The 18919-nt window shown below is 43.4% G+C and overlaps 1 protein-coding gene and 1 long non-coding RNA gene across 3 annotated transcripts in view; one reads left to right on the forward strand and one right to left on the reverse strand.

Annotated features, from left to right (window-relative positions):
- LRMDA (leucine rich melanocyte differentiation associated) overlaps window positions 1-18919 on the forward strand; it is a 1311384-nt gene that overhangs the window by 32905 nt on the left and 1259560 nt on the right. The gene's annotated exons all lie outside the window — the stretch shown is intronic.
- Window positions 7786-8461, reverse strand: LOC141084971 (uncharacterized). Of its 2 annotated transcripts, XR_012231195.1 has the most exons (3): window positions 8383-8461; window positions 8219-8299; window positions 7786-7902 (listed from the first exon to the last, which is right to left on the reverse strand). It is a non-coding gene; the product is annotated as an uncharacterized lncRNA (long non-coding RNA). The 2 variants fall into 2 exon arrangements; XR_012231194.1 differs by having other exon boundaries at window positions 8219-8461.

Below are 18919 nucleotides of genomic sequence, written 5' to 3' on the forward strand. Positions count from 1 at the left end.
TCTTGCTGTTAACAGTGCCAGCAATCAGCAGCAGCCTCTCTGCGCAGTTAGTGTAAAAATGGCGCTAAAGCAAGATGTCCGCTATCTACAGTATATGTAGAGGGACACGTGATTCGAGCAGCCAATGACACAAGCTGTTGTGTCAGGACATTGTGTTTCCTGTGCCCTGATTGGCTATCAGCAATGTGCTCACATAAAGTTCAGGAAGAAAAAGACTGCTTACTAGAATGCCATGCCTCTGAGCTCTGAAAACACTCTCCCTTCATCAAATATGTGCCAAACGCTCATGATACACCACCACTATCATTGCTAAAATGCTAAAAATATTTTTGTGGGAATGCAAATATTGTCCCTCACCGAATATTACTGATTTTTACTGATTTTATAAAATTTTGCTTGGGTTTCCGGCCACAAATCTGAATTTGCCATATTCGTGCCGAATATATGTTTGGCGATCGTTTTCCTTACAAATTCGCTCATCACTAATTTAGATAGAACATAAAGTATACTTATTGGCGTACAACTTTAGAAAACAAAAAACTTTAATAATTGGAAATATGCAATACACTATGCCGTAAGTGGGGGAAAAAAACAGTTTTCATCAAAACCTACTAAGTAACATTTGTTGCCAAAACGAGGAATGCAGCAGCACTCTATAGAGACCACAAATTTTATTATAATTGCTGAGTAAACTGTAGTAAAAAGTAATTAAAAAAAAAAAATTACTTACAAAAGTGAAGGTTCTTAACACATAAATTGGCCAATCCATGTAAGCCCATCAACTGCGACAAGGTAACACTTCTCTGATGGGTCCTATCATCTAAAACATGCCTCTTTTGTGCTGTAAGTCTACATTGTGAATGGGCAACCTTTCCTGGGTTGCAAACCTGCACTTATAAGTAAGCTGGTAGGAACCCAGAGCTGATTGTAAACACCGCATAAGATCCCTGAGTGCAGTGGCCATAGAAGGGAGGATGAGTTATGTATCTTAGGGAGTTCAGGGAACAGGTGCAGGATTCCGGGGCCATAACTGACGTGTATGGGAGGGGGGTAGTGTTGTAATAAAGAGAGGAGAGGGATTTCTTCCAGGCACCGCACGCCTCGGAGCCTAGAAGAAATCATTAACATACAGAAAGAATATAACATTTGTCCACAACAAGACCATTAATATGAGGCATACAGATAGGACTTGTGTAACATTTCTATTACCCGTATGCCCATATTAATAGGTCCTATATGCCCAGGAGATGACAGATTCCCTTTAAGTTGTGCATACTGGTCGACTCATTTTGGTATGTATACAGCTTTTTCTTCAACTCTACCCACAAGTGTTAGATTGGTTTGAGGTCTGTGGGGGGCCAATATAGCACCACTACTTCATTGTCACTGAACCATTTCATGACCAATATTGACATATGCTTCAATTCGTTGTCCTGCTGGAACACTATGTCATTCTTTTCATAGCCATAGTACTCGAGTGTAGGAAGTTTTTCGTCTTGTAGTATTATCCCCTTTTTCTCCAGTCACCTTCCACAACAGCAGCATCGGAGAATGTCTCCCCGCCCTGATGGGGGACAGAAAACACAAAGAGGTTAAATACTCCTCCCCTTCCTAGAGCCACCAGTGTTTTTCCTGTCCCCTATGGGGCATGAAAAGTTTTCATGATAGTGATACCATGGCCGGCTATCTGGAGCACCCAGGCTTACTTACTCAATGCTGGGCAGCTGAGGTCGGGGGCCTCCTTCATGTGCTGTTCCCATCTCTATGGCCTTCATGCGACTCAGGACCTAGTTTCCTGCGCCTCTTCTGGGGGTAAAGTGGGGTGGTGATGTGTGGCCAGGGTCCTCCTGCAGCTCCCCGGCATGCTTCTCTCCACATGCTGGCAGAATCCGAGTACCTTGCGTACTGGAAGTGATGTTAGGCCGACCTTCCGGTTCACTTCCTGGTGCGTTCCATGATGGAACGCACATGCTCCTGGTGGTGTTGGGGTGTTCCCTTCAGGATTCCCCCCTGATGACCTGGGGGAGGAGGAGCACAAAGATGAACGCTGGGACCTTGCTTATTTAATCCTGGATGTCCACCTCTTCCCAGGCTCCAGTACCACAACCCCCTCCTTCTAAGAAAAGGAAGATGGCACCTGTGGAGTCTGATTCAGACTCAGGCAAAGTCCGTACCTCTGGTTCGGAGAATGTTTGGGAGAATGAAGGCTCCACTTCCACCCCCAAGTCCAATAATAAAAAATGTTATTTTTCCTCCAAGGATATGGCCGAATTGATTAGTATGGTGAAAAGCACCTTGGGGGTTGAGGAGGAGGAAGTTAAGCAGTCTGTGCTGGACAAGATGTTTGGGGGGGCTGAAGTCTAAAAAACAGGTTTCACCATACATGAGAACATCCAAAGCCTTATCCATCAAGAATGGGACCTCCCCATCAGAATTAAAAAAAAATCTGTTTCTCTTAGATGGAGATTGTTCTAAATGGGAGATTCCCAAAGTAGATGTGGAGGTGTCCTGGGTGGCAAAAAAGGCGGCTCTTCCTTTTGAGGACTCGTCTCCGCTCAAAGATCCCATGGATCGTAAGATCGATTTAAAAAAAATCCTGGGACACCTCCACTAATCTGTTAAAAACAAACGTGGCTTCCACCTGTATCATCAGATCTCTGTTTCGCTGGCTCTGTACATTAGATGACCACCTCACTCGGGGAATTTCTAGAGAGGAGATGCTTGACTCCCTTCCCCTCCTTCAGAAAGCAACAGGGTTCCTTGCCGAAACTTTTGCTGAATCTGTAAACGTAGCAGAGAAGTCCGCAGTCCTCTTCAACTCAGCTAGGAGAGCTCTGTGGCTGAAGTCATGGAGTGGTGACATCACCTCTAAGGCGAAGCTTTGTGCGTAAGATAATTACTGGTATTTTGCAATAATGCAGGCATGTTGTCTGGAGTAGAGGTGTATAATTGGGTGTCACCAGCATAGAGATGGTACTGGAAACCAAATCTATTGCTTGTTTGTCTAATAGGAGCAGTATACAAGAAGAAGAGGCGGCCTAGGACTGATCCTTGAGTAAGGGGAAGATGAGAGGAGTAGGAGCCAGCAAAAGATACAGTGAAAGAGCGGTTAGACAGGTAGGATGAGAACCAGGAGAGAACGATGTCCTTAAGGCCGATAGAGCGAAGCATAGTGAGGAGAAGCTCATGATCCACAGTGTCAAATGCTGCAGAGGGATCTAGGAGAATTAGCATGGAGTAGTGACCATTAGATTTAGCTATTAGTAGTTCATTAGAGACTTAAGTGAGAGCAGTTTCAGTAGAGCGTTAAGAGCAGAAACCAGATTGAAGAGGGTTGAGAAGAGAGTTATCTGAGTGCTTATAAGACGGGAGTGGGCCAAGCGTTCCAGGAGTTAAGAGATGAAGGGAAGAGTAGAGATAGGTCTATAGTAAGCAGCACAGTTTTGGTTGAGGGATGGTTTTTTAAGTAATGGATGTATGATGGCATGCTTAAATGAGGAGGGAAAGATACCAGAAGAGAGAGAGGTTGAATATTTTTCATAGGTGAGTGGTGACCGCTAGGGAAATGGACTGGAGAAGATATGAGGGAATAGTCATTGGTGCAAGTAGTAGGGTGAGAAGATGCAAGGAGCCTGATTACTTCTGTGACTTGTTCAAAGTCAGAAAGTGAGCTAGATGCAGTGGGGGAAGGAGGACAATGCATGGTATGAGGGGATTGGGAGAAAATGTCCTGTAGTATATGGTCAATTTTTTCTTTGAAATAATTGGCCAGATTGTCAGCTTGGAGATCCGTGGTTGGGGCCTGCACTCTTGGGTTGAATAGGGAATGAAAACTGTCAGAGATGTTTAGGTTATTGGATAGTGAGATGATGAGGATGTTGAAATAGGTTTGTTTGGAGAGGTGAAGGGCAGTGTTGTATGTTTTAAGCATAAACTTATAATGGCAGATTGGGTTTTTTCCACAGGCGTTCAGCGCACCTGGAGCACTGCTGTAGGAAATGTTTGCACCGTGTGCCAGGGTTGTCGCCATCAGTGCCGAGTTGTTCTAGGTATAGGAGGTGCAGCGTCATCAAAGGCACTTTGCACTGAAACATTATAATGAAACACTGCAGAGTCAGGACATGCGAGGAGGAGATAGGGGCCAATGATGACTGCAAATTCTTCATAAGTTTCTGGGTGTTAATGGCCTGTATATTTCTATAAGTGTGGAAAGTGGGGGTGTCCTGAGTGGGATGGCAGTTCTTGACAGAGAATGAAAGAAGATTGTGGTCAGAGAGCGGGAAAGGGTAGTTGGTAAAATCATACACTGAGAAAAGCCGGGAGAAGACCAATTCGAGGGAGTTTCCATCTTCGTGCATAGGAGAGTTAGTAAGCTGTGAAAGGCCAAAGGAGGAGGTTAGAGAGAAGTTAATTAGCAGATGGGGAGAGGGATAAAGCAATGGGGATGTTTGTCTCCCATGATGAGGGTGGGATGTCATAGGATAGAAAATTTGGAAGCCAGATGGCAAAGTGATCCAGGAACTGACAGGAGGGACCCGGAGGACGATACACAACTGCCACTCGCATGGAAAAGGAGATGTAGAGTCTCACAGCATGAACCTCAAAAGAAGGGGAAAGAAGTGAGGGATAACCTGAAAGTACCTTTTAGTAATATTTCTAATAACCTGTGACGGATGACAAGAAGCTGAATGAAGCTTCGAATTGCAGTCTGTGGGTTTTTTGTACGGTTAGACAAGGACAGAACCATTTTCCCAGTGAAACATCCAAAGAATTGATAAAAAAAGGGATGATGTGTATATGTGAAGGTGAGATTAAAAGTATTACAGTTGATGTACTTAATGAATTTGTGAATATCCTCTTGGGTACCTGACCAGATAAACAGCAGGTCGTCTATGTAACAACCAAACCATTTGATGTGGTCACAAAATAGGTTGTCATCATTGAAGATAACATCCTCTGCCCATACTGCCATGACTATGTTAGCGAGTGAGGGTGAAAACTCATATTCACTCCGTGTCGTTGCAAAAAAGAATTACTGTATATACTCGTGTATAAGCCGACCCGTGTATAAGCCGACCCCCCCCAATTTTGCCACAAAACCTGGAAAAACGTATTGACTCGTGTATAAGCCTAGGGTGGAAAATGAAGCAGCTACTGGTAAATTTAAAAATAAAATTAAAAAAAAAATTGATACCAATAAAAGTAAAATTAATTGAGACATCAGTAGGTTAAATGTTTTTGAATATCCATATTGAATCAGGAGCCGAATATAATGCTCCATATAGTTCATGATGGCCCCATAAGATGCTGTGTACAAAATACACCCCATAAAATGCTCCATAAAGGTTAATATTGGCCCCATAAGATGCTCCATAGAATAATATGCCCCATATGCTGCTCCATAAAGGTTATGGCCCCATAAGATGCTCCATAGAATATGCTGCCTCATAAGATGCTCCATAGAATAGGCCCCATATGCTGCCCCATAAGATAGTAACATAGTAAGGCCGAAAAAAGACATTAGTCCATCCAGTTCAGCCTATAAAATTCTGTCAGAATAAATCCCCAGATCTACGTCCTTCTAAAGAACCTAACAATAACTGTAAGATACAATATTGTTACGCTTCAGGAAGACATCCAGGCCTCTCTTGAACCCTTCAACTGAGCTCGCTATCACCACCTCTTCAGGCAGGGAATTCCAGATTCTCACTGCCCTAACAGTAAAGAATCCTCTTCTATGTTGGTTGAAAAACCTTTTCTCCTCCAGACGCAGAGAATGCCCCCTTGTGACCGTCACCTTCCTTGGTATAAACAGATCCTCGGTGAGATATTTGTATTGTCCCTTTATATACTCATACATGGGTATTAGATCGCCCCTCAGTCGTCTTTTTTCTAGACTAAATAATCCTTATTTTGCTAATCTCTGGGTATTGTAGATCCCCCATCCCCTTTATTAATTTTGTTGCCCTCCTTTGTACCCGCTCTAGTTCCATTATATCCTTCCTGAGCACCGGTGCCCAATACTGTACACAGTACTCCATGTGCGGTCTAACCAGAGATTTGTACAGAGGCAGTATAATGCTCTCATCATGTGTATCCAGACCTCTTTTAATGAACCCCATGATCCTGTTTGCATTGGCAGCCGCTGCCTGGCACTGGCTGCTCTAGGTAAGTTTATCATTAACTAGGATCCCCAAGTCCTTCTCCATGTCAGATTTACCCAGTGGTTTACCGTTCAGTGTGTAATGGTGATATTGATACCGTCTTCCCATGTGTATAACCTTACATTTATCATTGTTAAGCTGCATCTGCCACCTTTCGGCCCAAGTTCCCAACTTATCCAGATCCATCTGTAGCAGAATACTATCTTCTCTTGTATTGACTGTTTTACATAGTTTTGTATCATCTGCAAATATCGATATTTTACTGTGCAAACCTTCTACCAGATCGTTAATAAATATGTTGAAGAGAATAGGTCCCAACACCGACCCCTGCTGTACCCCACTGGTCACAGCGACCCAGTTAGAGAATATACCTTTTATATCCACCCTCTGCTTTCTATCACTAAGCCAGTTACTTACCCATTTACACACATTTTCCCCCAGACCCAGCATTCTCATTTTGTGTACCAACCTCGCACGTATCAAACGCTTTGGAAAAATCAAAATATACCACATCCAATGACTCACCTTGGTCCAGTCTATAGCTTACCTCTTCATAAAAACTGATTAGATTGGTTTGACAGGAGCGATTCCTCATAAACCCATGCTGATATTGCATTAAACAGTTATTAAACAGATGCTCCATAGAATATGCCCCCATAAGATGCTCCATAGAATATGCCCCCATAAAATGCTCCATTCATTATGCCCCCATATGATGCTCCATAGAATAGGCCCCCATAAGATGCTCCATAGAATATGCCCCCATAAGATGCTCCATAAATTATGCCCCATATGCTGCTGCAAATAAAAAAAAAAATGACATACTCACTTCTCTGTCGCAGGGGGCCAGGTGCCGATGTCGCTACTGGCTCAGGACCCGGCACCTGAGATATTCACCTGTCCCCATTCCCACGCTGCTCGCCACTGTCTGCCACGTTGTCTATCAGTGACGTTCAGGCAGCAGAGGGTGCGGCATGCACTAACCACGTCACCGCGCCCTCTGACCTGAACATCACTGACAGAGGACGCGGCAGGCAGCGGCGAGCAGCGTGGGAATGTGGACAGGTGAATATCGCATATACTCATCCCCCGGCGCATCTCTGAAGCCCTGTTCTCCCACGGTCTCCCTTCCTTCAGCGGTCATGTGATACTGTTCATTAAAGACATGAATATGCGCATATTCAAGTCTTTAATGACCGGTACCACGTGACCGCTGAAGGCAGGCGCCTGAGACCGTGGGACAAGCAGGGGGGCTGCAGAGACGCACCGAGGGTGGTCAGTATGATCTGACACCCCCGCTCCCCCGCCAATCCCCTCGTATATGACTTGCGTATAAGTCGAGAGGGGGACTTTCAGCCCCAAAAAATGGGCTGAAAATCTCAGCTTATACGCGAGTATATACGGTAATTGTTAAATGAAAAAAAAGTTATGTTTCAGGAGAAATGACACTGACATTATTAGAAAATCTTGAATAGCAATAGAATAAGTACTGTACTTGTGTAGACAATATGTGAGACATTCAATTTCTATAATAGAAGGTAACGAGGTGCTCACTGCTTAATTAGACCTGGTGCTCAGAGGAAAAAATTAGAACATATAGAAAATACCTCGGCACACAGTATTGCATGAATCCAATATTTATTCGTCCAGAAGAACACGTACTGTATTGTAGGACCAGAATAATACAGACAAAAAAAGCATCAACGTTTCGGCTATTCAGCCTTTCTCAAGATTTTATCTAAACCAAGAAAGTCAAAAATAACAATCAATGAAAAAAAGAAAAAAATTTCCAAAAGCATAAAAATAATACATATAAATCTCATACAATATCAGGCCCTCTAAAAATGCGTACAATTTTATATAGGTAACATATTTTTTACAGCATATCTTAATGACGTCATACAGTACAGCATATCTTAGTAACATCATGTAGTACTAAACATACGTACATGAGAAAAAAATTGCTATCCATCAAGAAACACCTTTAACTATAGTAAATGTGAGTATCCATCATGTGAGAACTCTAGGGGTATCGCAGACAAATGGAAAAGTACCTGTAAAAATAAAGGTCCATACATGTCACAAATAAGAATCCCTTTACATTCAATTCATGTAGGTAGCCAATGAAACTCCTTCTATTGAAAAAACAGAAATCAATATCCCAAGAAAGTGCAAGATTCACATGTGAAGCAAGGGGTTAAGCCCACGTATAGCATACCATCAGAGTGACCGTCCTAAAGGCATAACCAGATGCCAGTGTGAGTCACGGTGAATGCTGTGCAAGGAGGCGTTCCTTATATGTCATGGAAGATAATCAGTTCCGGGTTTGTGTCAGCGTCCGGGGCGGCATAGCGCGCATGCGCCCCCGAAGTTTGACGGAAAAAAATGAGTCCCACTCGGATAGAAGAGTGCTAAGTGCCCGAAGATAGCCGGAAAACCCCGAGGTTCAATAAAGCCGCTGCCGATATCCAGTGAAATAGAATGCGTGGATACAATCAAGTGACTGGTTTATCGCGGGTGTTATCAGAATGCAGCTAAGGGAGAAAGAAAAAGAAAAAAAGATATTAATATACCTGTGATATTAATATACAGTAGATTAAACAATATACAATCCTACAAAAGTAACCATTGTTTATATAACATGCATAGAGAAAAAGGTAAAAATTAGAGAATAAAAATATGTGAAAAAATCTAAAAAAATATATGTATGAACAGTATGCACTGGCAGCTTACCTACAAGAAAACCTGAACAGAGAGAACATGTCTAATTGTTTATACTAGGAACAACACCCATTAGACATATGCAAAACAAGACATCCCACCATGGGTTATGTGGATCATACTATATCACAAATAAGGACACGATTAACTATAAATATCATATTCTCTATTCAACCCTAAAGGTGTCAGGGTCTGAAGTGTGTATATCCAAAACTACTCTCGTTCTTTTAATCACCTCCTCTCCTAGCCATCGGTACTTGATCTATGACCTGGTATCTCAATTGTACTACTGAGTGGCCACATGACAGAAAATGAGCTGGAATGGGTAATAATGTACGGCCACATCTAATAGTTGATTTATGTTGAGAGATGCGGTCCCGGATATGCTGAGTGGTTTCCCCAACATATCCGAGACCGCAAGGACACTTCACAAGATACACTACGAAAGACGAATCGCAAGTGAAATAACCATTAATCGGAAATCGTCGTCCGGTGCGAGGATGCGAAAAAGTGTCACCTTTGGTAATGTTAGAACATTGTAGACATCCCAAACAGGGAAACGTCCCCTTTCGAGATGTGGTCAATGTTTTCTGTATAAGTTCCCTTTTACTAGAGCCCACATCAGCTCTCACAACTAAGTTCCTGATGTTATTAGATCTCCTGAAACACCGGGATAGAGGGATTCAAATTTTTTAGAACATCCCAATGTTTAAGTATACAACGATTTACAAGGTTATTAAAATGGTGGAACGTGCTCACAAAGGTCACTCTATGTATTGAAGGAGATTGCTATGTTGTTTAAGTACAGTATATGAAATCGGATAACCTTTATTACAGAAACGTGTGTCCATCTCCTGATGCCTAAGTTCTCTGGTCACAGGGTCTAAAACTATCTGGTCCATCCTCACATGTTGCAATTTTGGTAATGCTCGCTTAATATGTAGTGGATGACTACTTTCAAAGTGACGTAAACTGTTCCTGTCAGTGGGCTTGATATACACTCATCAATTATTTGAACTACATGCAATATATTGGAAGCGTTATATTGACGACATTTTTCTAATCTTGACAGGAGGCGAAGAAACACTTTTGAGCTTCTTTAACGATTTGAACAAGTGTGTCACAGGACTTACTTTTTCCTTACATCATGACTGTTATTTAATTAACTTTCTTGATACACTCGTGATTATCAAACCTGATGGTACAATTGAAACGGACTTGTATATCAAGCCCACTGACATTGACCACATCCCGAAAGGGGAGGTTTCCCTGTTTGGGATGTCTACAATGTTCTAACATTACCAAAGGTGACACTTTTTCGCATCCTCGCATCGGACGACGATATCAGATTAATGGTTATTTCACTTGCGATTCGTCTTTCGTAGTGTATCTTGAGAAGTGTCCTTGCGGTCTCGGATATGTTGGGGAAACCACTCAGCATATCCGGGACCGCATCTCTCAACATAAAGAAACTATTAGGTGTGGCCGTATATTATTACCCATTCCAGCTCATTTTCTGCCATGTGGCCACTCAGTAGTACAATTGAGATACCAGGTCATAGATCAAGTACCGATGGCTAGGAGAGGAGATGATTAAAAGAACGAGAGTAGTTTTGGATATACACACTTCAGACCCTGACACCTTTAGGGTTGAATAGAGAACATGATATTTCCAGTTAATCGTGTCCTTATTTGTGATATAGTATGATCCACATAACCCATGGTGGGATGTCTTGTTTTGCATCTGTCTTATGGGTGTTGTTCCTAGTATAAACAATTAGACATGTTCTCTCTGTTCAGGTTTTCTTGTAGGTAAACTACCAGTGCGTACTGTTCATACATATATATTTTTTTAGATTTTTTCACATATTTTTATTCTCTAATTTTTACCTTTTTCTCTATGCATGTTATATAAACAATGGTTACTTTTGTAGGATTGTATATTGTTTAATCTATATTAATATCACAGGTATATTAATATCTTTTTTTCTTTTTCTTTTTCCCTTAGCTGCATTCTGATAACACCCGCGATAAACCAGTCACTTGATTGTATCCACGCATTCTATTTCACTGGATATCGGCAGCGGCTTTATTGAACCTCGGGGTTTTCCGGCTATCTTCGGGCACTTAGCACTCTTCTATCTGAGTGGGACTTGTTTTTTTCCGTCAAACTTCAGGGGCGCATGCGCGCTATGCCGCCCCGAACGCTGACACAAACCCGGAACTGATTATCTCCCATGATATATAAGGAACACCTCCTTGCACAGCGTTCACCGCGACTCACACTGACGTCTGCCGTTATGCCGTTAGGACGGTCACTCTGATGGTATGTGGGCTTAACCCCTTGCTTCACATGTGAATCTTGCACTTTCTTGGGATATTGATTTCTGTTTTTTTCAATGGAAGGAGTTTAATTGGCTACCTACATGAATTGAATGTAAAGGGATTCTTATTCGTGACATGTATGGACTTTTATTTATACAGGTCCTTTTCCATTTGTCTGCGATACCCCTACAGTTTTCACATGATGGATTCTCACATTTACTATAGTTAAAGGTGGTTCTTGATGGATAGCAATTTTTTTCTCATGTATGTATGTTTAGTACTACATGATGTTACTAAGATATGCTGTACTGTATGACGTCATTAAGATATGCTGTAAAAAATATGTTACCTATATAAAATTATATGCATTTTTAGAGGGCCTGATATTGTATGAGATTTATATGTATTATTTTTATGCTTTTGGAAATTTTTTTCTTTTTTTCATTGATTGTTATTTTTGACTTTCTTGGTTTAGATAAAAACTTGAGAAAGGCTGAATAGCCGAAACATTGATGCTTTTTTTTGTCTGTATTATTCTGGTCCTACAATACAATACGTGTGCTTCTGGTCGAATAAATATTGGATTCATTCAATTGCTATGTGATAAGGAATAGAGCGATATAGTCCATCCACATCACTAGTAATACATGTGTAGTCAGGAAGCCATAGAAAGTTGGAAGATGTAGTTACATTAGCTTTGGTGTCTCTAATATACTCTGGAATATTAAAGGGAACCGGTCACCCCCCCCGGGCGTTTTTAACTAAAAGAGCCACCTTCAGCAGCACTAAGGCTGCGTTCTGTGAAGGTGGCTCTTCCGTTTCTGACCCACAGTAACGCTGAAATATTAACTTTTATAAATAGGTCCTCATATCTGTAATGCGTCCCGTAGGTATGGTGTGTCCCCCTGAAGCAGCCGCCTCCCAGCCGTCAGTCATGTCTCAGTAGCGTCTGGGCCCCGCCGCTGTCAGTTAACGGGCAGCGCGTACTGCGCATGCCCGAGAACTGTTTTCACAGAACAGGCGCTGGCATAGGACAGAAGGAGGCGGGGCATGATGGACGGCTATGGGAGGCGGGGCACAGACGGCAGAGCAGGGGCATGATGGACGGCTATGGGAGGCGGGGCACAGAAGGCAGCAAAGGGGCATGATGGATGGCTATGGGAGGTGGGGCCCAGACATTACAGAGACATGATTGACAGCGGGGAGGCAGCTGCTTCAGGGGGACACACCATACCTATGGGAAGCATTACAGGTATGAAGACCTATTATAAAAGTTAATATTTTGGCGTTACTGGCGGTCAGAAACAGAAGAGCCAGCTTTGCAGAATGCAGCTTTAATGCTACTGAAGGTGGCTCTTTTAGTTAAAAAAGCCTAGAGGTGGGTGACAGGTTCCCTTTAATCACCAACGATTGTAAATGTTGATCAACCCAGACTCCCAACTTTCCATTCATTGACCCAATACCCGATATAATCTGTTAGGTGTCGAGTCTAGGGGGAATCTCGAACCATGTCCTCTACGGTCTCCCATTCTTCTCCACCCACAGAGGAGCCTGCTCAGCAGAAATGTCGGTCCCAGCGTCTTGCTAATGCTATGTGTCTGGTTGCTGCTGCCGCCCCATGTTCAGCTTTAGCATCCAGCACTAGTCAGCGGCGAGCAGACGCTCCTGGGACTGTCCTGATTTTCTTCATCTGAGCATGCCCGTGAGATGACCGCTCGTTGGTGGTCGGTCGTCACATGCTCAGGTCCTCAAGCAGCTTGGATTGGGCCATCAGCAAAGTCCTGGAAGGCTTCGGTTATAAAAAGATCGCACGGCCGCACAGCCGTGCGCTAGTATAGAGTGAGTGTTGTATGCACGTATGAATGTCTCTGGTGAATGACTCATTATGAAACCCCTACCCTTGGTACGCATGTGGTGTTCAGCCTTGCCAGTTAGCGCCTAGGCTGATAATAATAATAATAAATTTTATTTTTATAGCGCCGACATATTCCGCAGCACTTTACATTTCAGAGGGGATTTGTACAGACAATAGACATTACAGCATAACAATAATCACATAGATCATAACAAATGCCAAGAGGAATGAGGGCCCTGCTCACAAGCTTACAGTCTATGAGGAAAGAGGTAGACACGAAAGGTGGGTGGTAACAGTTGCCCTGATTGTAAGGACCAGCCATAATGTTAAGTGTTTGACACTACAGACACAGAGGGCTAATGGATGCATAAAGCATGTGGGAAATCTGGTTATGGTAAAACTTTTGGCTGTGCCAAACAGGGATAGATTAGGTTAATGTGTTGAGGCGATAGGCCAGTCTGAATAAATGCGTTTTCAGGACACGCTTGAAATTGTGGGGATTGGGGACTAATCGTATTGACCTGGGAAGTGCATTCCAAAGAATTGGCGCGGCACGTGTAAAGTCTTGGAGACGGGAGTGGGAGGTTCTGACTATTAAGGATACTAACCTCAGGTCATCAGCAGAACGGAGGGCGCGGGTAGGGTGGTATACTGAAACAAGGGAGGAGATGTAGGGTGGTGCTGAGCCATGGAGGGCTTTGTGGGTGAGGGTAATAAGTTTATACTGAATTCTGGAGTGGATGGGTAGCCAGTGTAATGACTGGCACAAGGTAGAGGCATCGGTGTAACGATTGGTGAGGAATATGATCCTGGCTGCAGCATTCAAGACAGATTGGAGAGGGGAGATTTTGGTAAGAGGGAGACCGATTAGAAGAGTTACAATAGTCGAGACAAGAATGAATAAGAGAAACAGTAAGAGTTTTTGCAGAGTCAAAAGTAAGAAAAGGTCGAATTCTAGAAATGTTTTTGAGGTGCAGATGACAAGAGCGAGCCAGTGAGCGAATGTGGGGGGCAAAGGAAAGCTCGGAATCAAGTATGACCCCAAGACAGCGGGCATGTTGCTGGGGAGTAATAGTGGAACCACACACAGAAATAGCAATGTTGGGTATAGGTACATTAGTAGCGGGAGGAAACACCAGAAGTTCAGTCTTTGACAGGTTCAGTTTCAGATATAGTGAGGACATGATATTAGACACAGCGTTTAGACAATCGCCAGTGTTTTCTAGAAAGGTTGGCGTTATGTCAGGAGAAGAAGCGTATAATTGGGTGTCATCAGCATAGAGATGGTACTGGAAACGAAATCTACTGATTGTTTGACCAATAGGGGCAGTGTACAAGGAGAAGAGGAGGGGGCCTAGAACCGATCCTTGGGGGACCCCAACAGTAAGGGGAAGGTGAGAGGAGGAGGAACCGGCGAAAGATACAGTAAAGGAGAGATAGGAGGAGAACCAGGAGAGAACGGTGTCCTTGAGGCCGATGGAACGGAGCATAGTGAGGAGGAGCTGATGATCCACAGTGTCGAATGCTGCAGAGAGATCCAAGAGAATTAGCATGGAGTAATGACCATTTGATTTAGCTGTTAGCAGATCATTAGAGACTTTAGTGAGGGCAGTTTCAGTGGAGTGTAAAGAGCGGAAACCGGATTGGAGAGGGTCGAGAACAGAGTTTTCTGAGAGATAGCGGATAAGACGGGAGTGGACCAGGCGTTCCAGGAGTTTAGAGATGAAGGGAAGATTAGAGACAGGTCTATAGTTAGCGGCACAGTTTTGGTCGAGGGATGGTTTTTTAAGTAGTGGATGTATGATGGCATGCTTAAATGAGGAGGGAAAAATACCAGAAGAGAGAGAGGTTAAATATTTTAGTTAGGTGAGGGGTGACAGCAGGGCAAAGGGACTGGAGGAGATGTGACGGAAATGGGTCACTGGTGCAAGTAGTTGGGCGAGAAGATGCAAGGAGCCTGCTTACTACTTCTTCTGTGACTGGTTCAAAATCAGAAAGTGAGTTAGATGCAGTGGGGGAGGGAGGACAGTGCATGGTATGAGGGGATTGGGAGATAATTTCCTGTCGGATCTGGTCAATTTTTTCTTTGAAGTAATTGGCCAGATCGTCAGCTCGGAGCTCCGTGGTTGGGGCCTGTACTCTTGGATTGAGCAGAGAATGAAAAGTGTCAAAGAGGCGTTTCGGGTTATTGGACAGTGAGGTGATGAGGGTGTTGAAATAGGTTTGTTTGGAGAGGTGAAGGGCAGTGTTGTATGTTCTAAGCATAAACTTAAAATGGATGAAATCTTCGTGTAGATTGGATTTTCTCCGCAGACGTTCGGCACACCTGGAGCACCGCTGCAGGAAACGTGTTTGCACCGTGAGCCAGGGTTGTCGCCTTCTGCGTTGTGGTGTTCTATTTATAGGGGGTGCAAATTCATCCAGGGCACTTTGAAGTGTTTCATTGTAATGCTTCAATGCAGAATCAGGACATGAGAGGGAGGAGATAGGGGCCAATGAAGACTGTAAGTTCTTCATAAGTTTCTGGGTGTTAATGGCCTGTATGTTTCTATAAGTCTGGACAGTGGGGGTGACCTGAGCAGCCTGGCAGTTCTTAATAGAGAATGAAAGAAGATTGTGGTCAGAGAGGGGAGTTTGCAAAATCATCCACTGCACAAAGCCGAGAGAAGACCAAGTCGAGGGAATTTCCGTCTTCATGCGTTGGAGAATTAGTAAGCTGCGAAAGGCCAAATGAGGAGGTTAGAGATAAAAGGTGAGTAGCAGATGGTGAGAGGGGAAGAGCAATGGGGATGTTGAAATCTCCCATGATGAGGGTAGGGATGTCACAGGAGAGAAAATGTGGAAGCCAAGTGGCAAAATGATCCAGGAACTGATGGGAGGGGCCGGGAGGACGATATACCACCGCCACTCGCATGGAGAAGGGGGTGTAGAGTCTGACGGCATGGACCTCAAAAGAAGGGAAGACAAGTGAAGGTACTTGAGGGATAACCTGAAAGGTACATTTTGGTGATAGGAGCAGACCAACGCCTCCACCAGCTCTATTGTCTGATCTTGGGGTATGAGAGAAGTGTAGCCCCCCGTATGAAAGAGCAGCAGCAGCGGTAGTGTCTGACTGCTGGATCCAGGTTTCAGTAAGAGCCAGGAGGTTAAGAGAATTAGAAAGGAAGTAGTCATGGATGAAGGAGAGTTTGTTACACACTGAGCGAGAGTTCCAAAGTGCACAATTAAGAGAGACAGATGGCATGCAGGGAATATTAATAAGATTAGAGGGGTTTCTGAGTGTAGCAGTCGGGGGGTTTGACTTTCTATAACATGGGGGACCAGGGTTGGGAGCAATGTCTCCTGCGACTAGGAGAAGGAGGATAGAAAGAGTGAGCAGATGGTTAAGTGATTTGTGAGAGCGTCTCTGATGTTGAATGGTGGGACTGACTGGATCTGTGCAATTTAACAACGTGAAAAGAGCGTGAGTGCTATACATAGGAGAGGAAAGAAGCGAGGGGCCAATATTGATGGAGTGTAGAGAGTTAATGCCAGGGCGGTGGATGTGTGTGAATGCAGCGGCCAGGATTAAAATTACACAAATGCATATGGTATATATTTGATGTGCTCCAAATGTACAGGGAGTAGATGTATATAAATGTCTTACCTGTCTCCTGCCCTGTCTAAATGCCATGTTATAACTGCCAGTACTTTGATAAACTGTACTTCGATAAAGTGTGCATAAATGCCCCCTGCATAAATGCTTTCCCCAAACTATGTCTGAATATATAGGAGGCTAAGGCTAAGATTTTTTTTTTTTTTGGCTCTCTCTCTTCTCATTAATCAATCACACTAAATTGAGACACCAGGACCCAATAAAATGTTGTGGTCAAATAAACACATGTCCAGCACTACATGGATCATAAAGCACTTTGAAAAGTTTCTTGACCTCACAACATAAGGGGACAAGTAGAGTAAGTTGAAAAAACTATATACCAGATATAAGCTTGCAGAGTTGAAAACACAGAGATAGCATTCAGGATTAACTGCTTGCTGACATTGAATGGAGACACAGGAGTGGATTCAGAGCAGAGATTGGAAAAGCTGGTTACCAGATATAAGCTTGCAGAGTTGAAAACACAGAGATAGCATTCAGGATTAACTGCTTGCTGACATTGAATGGAGACACAGGAGTGGATTCAGAGCAGAGATTGGAAAAGCTGGTTACCAGATGTAAGCTTGCAGAGTTGAAAACACAGAGATAGCATTCAGGATTAACTGCTTGCTGACATTGAATGGAGACACAGGAGTGGATTCAGAGCAGAGATTGGAAAAGCTGGTTACCTGTATGAAGAGAATAGAGATGCGTGTCACATTCATCCATGTTATAACTGCCAGTACTTTGATAAACTGTACTTGGATAAAGTGTGCATAAATGCCCCCTGCAGTGATAGTGCAGGTAGGAGGCAGAGTCAGGGTCTAGCACCAGCGCTAAGTAGCGGCTTGCCTGTACGCCACTGTGCACTTTGTCTGCACTCCACAGTAACCAGCGTCAATTAGTGGCATTTGCAGGTGCGACGCCGCGTGCTTAGTGGGTCTAGAGGGACTCTAACCCTGTGTCTTTAGGGCAGAGTCCTGTGACTGTACCCTAGTGCTCACTTTGCTGAGCTCTGTGAGCTTTAACAGGCTACGGCATTTATATGCCATGGTAGAGCGGTTCTGTGAAGCAACAGAGTCCACATCTGTACACACCCGATGACATTAATCCGCATGTGTTCTTCTATTATACTGCCATATAGCTTCCGCCATTACCGGGCAGCAGGTAACATATCTGCACGGTGGACCCCAGGCTGTGAACGCACCTTACTACCTTTATATTATTTGGTGTGCTCCGCCAGCCCTAACATAATTGGTCTGAGTGGAGGTGGAAAAATGTTTTTGTGCATTTTGGGCAATGAGTGAAATATGGGAGTCACTGGGTTGACTATGTACAAATATTCACTGATTTTTCTATATCCTGACATATATACCCCCTTCATTTGATAGGGATTTAAGTTAATTTTGAAAAAGTGTTGTAGGCTTCACAGGGTGCTTTTTGCACAGGTGTTTCTTATGTAATAATTCAAGATTGAATGTTTTGTATAGACAAGCATTAATAAGCACCACTGCGCCCCCTGAGGATGATCAAATCCATATTTTTCTGGAGCCTGCTGAATCAAGATGGGTTAAATTTCTTAAACATGTTTAGTACTATTGTGAAGTGTAAAAATTTCCCTCTCAATCAGCTCCTGGAAACGGTCTAAAACTTGGGTTCTCAAATGAATAGGATAAAATTAAGGGTTAGTCATAGAAAAAGTCTCATTTCTGGAGGCTGAATGTATTAGGGATTCGGAATGGAGAGCTCTCAAATTGAAAAAATGTTTCAGTTCCCAAAAAGAAATATTGTTAAATAGTGGAAACTCTGTATCAGCCAACCTAGAGCAAGGATCCATGGATGTATCTGTAAAATGACATTTTAACCTGTTTCTGTAACAAAGGACACATTGTAGCAGAGCCAGGTAAGACATAGTTATGCCCTAGCTTTGAAGAATTTGAAGTTCCACCTGCCTAGCTTTTTAACCTCTTTCTGACATCGGACTTAATATTCCATCCCTGTGTCCTGGGCCTATTTGACTATGGACGGATTATTATGTCCGCAATTACCAACATACACGGGTGGTATGCGGGTGATCGTCGCTGGGTATTCGCTGATTCTGACAGCTGACACCTAGCACTAAGTGCAAACAGAGGTCATGCACCGCTCCCGGCACTTTAACCCCTGAAATGCAATCGAACATGATCACAGTATTCCGTGAGCCGGAAGAGGGCTGACAGC

The sequence above is a fragment of the Dendrobates tinctorius genome, unplaced genomic scaffold, assembly GCF_039654945.1.
Source record: "Dendrobates tinctorius isolate UK_male_01 unplaced genomic scaffold, ASM3965494v1 ptg000028l, whole genome shotgun sequence".
Lineage (NCBI taxonomy): Eukaryota > Metazoa > Chordata > Amphibia > Anura > Dendrobatidae > Dendrobates > Dendrobates tinctorius.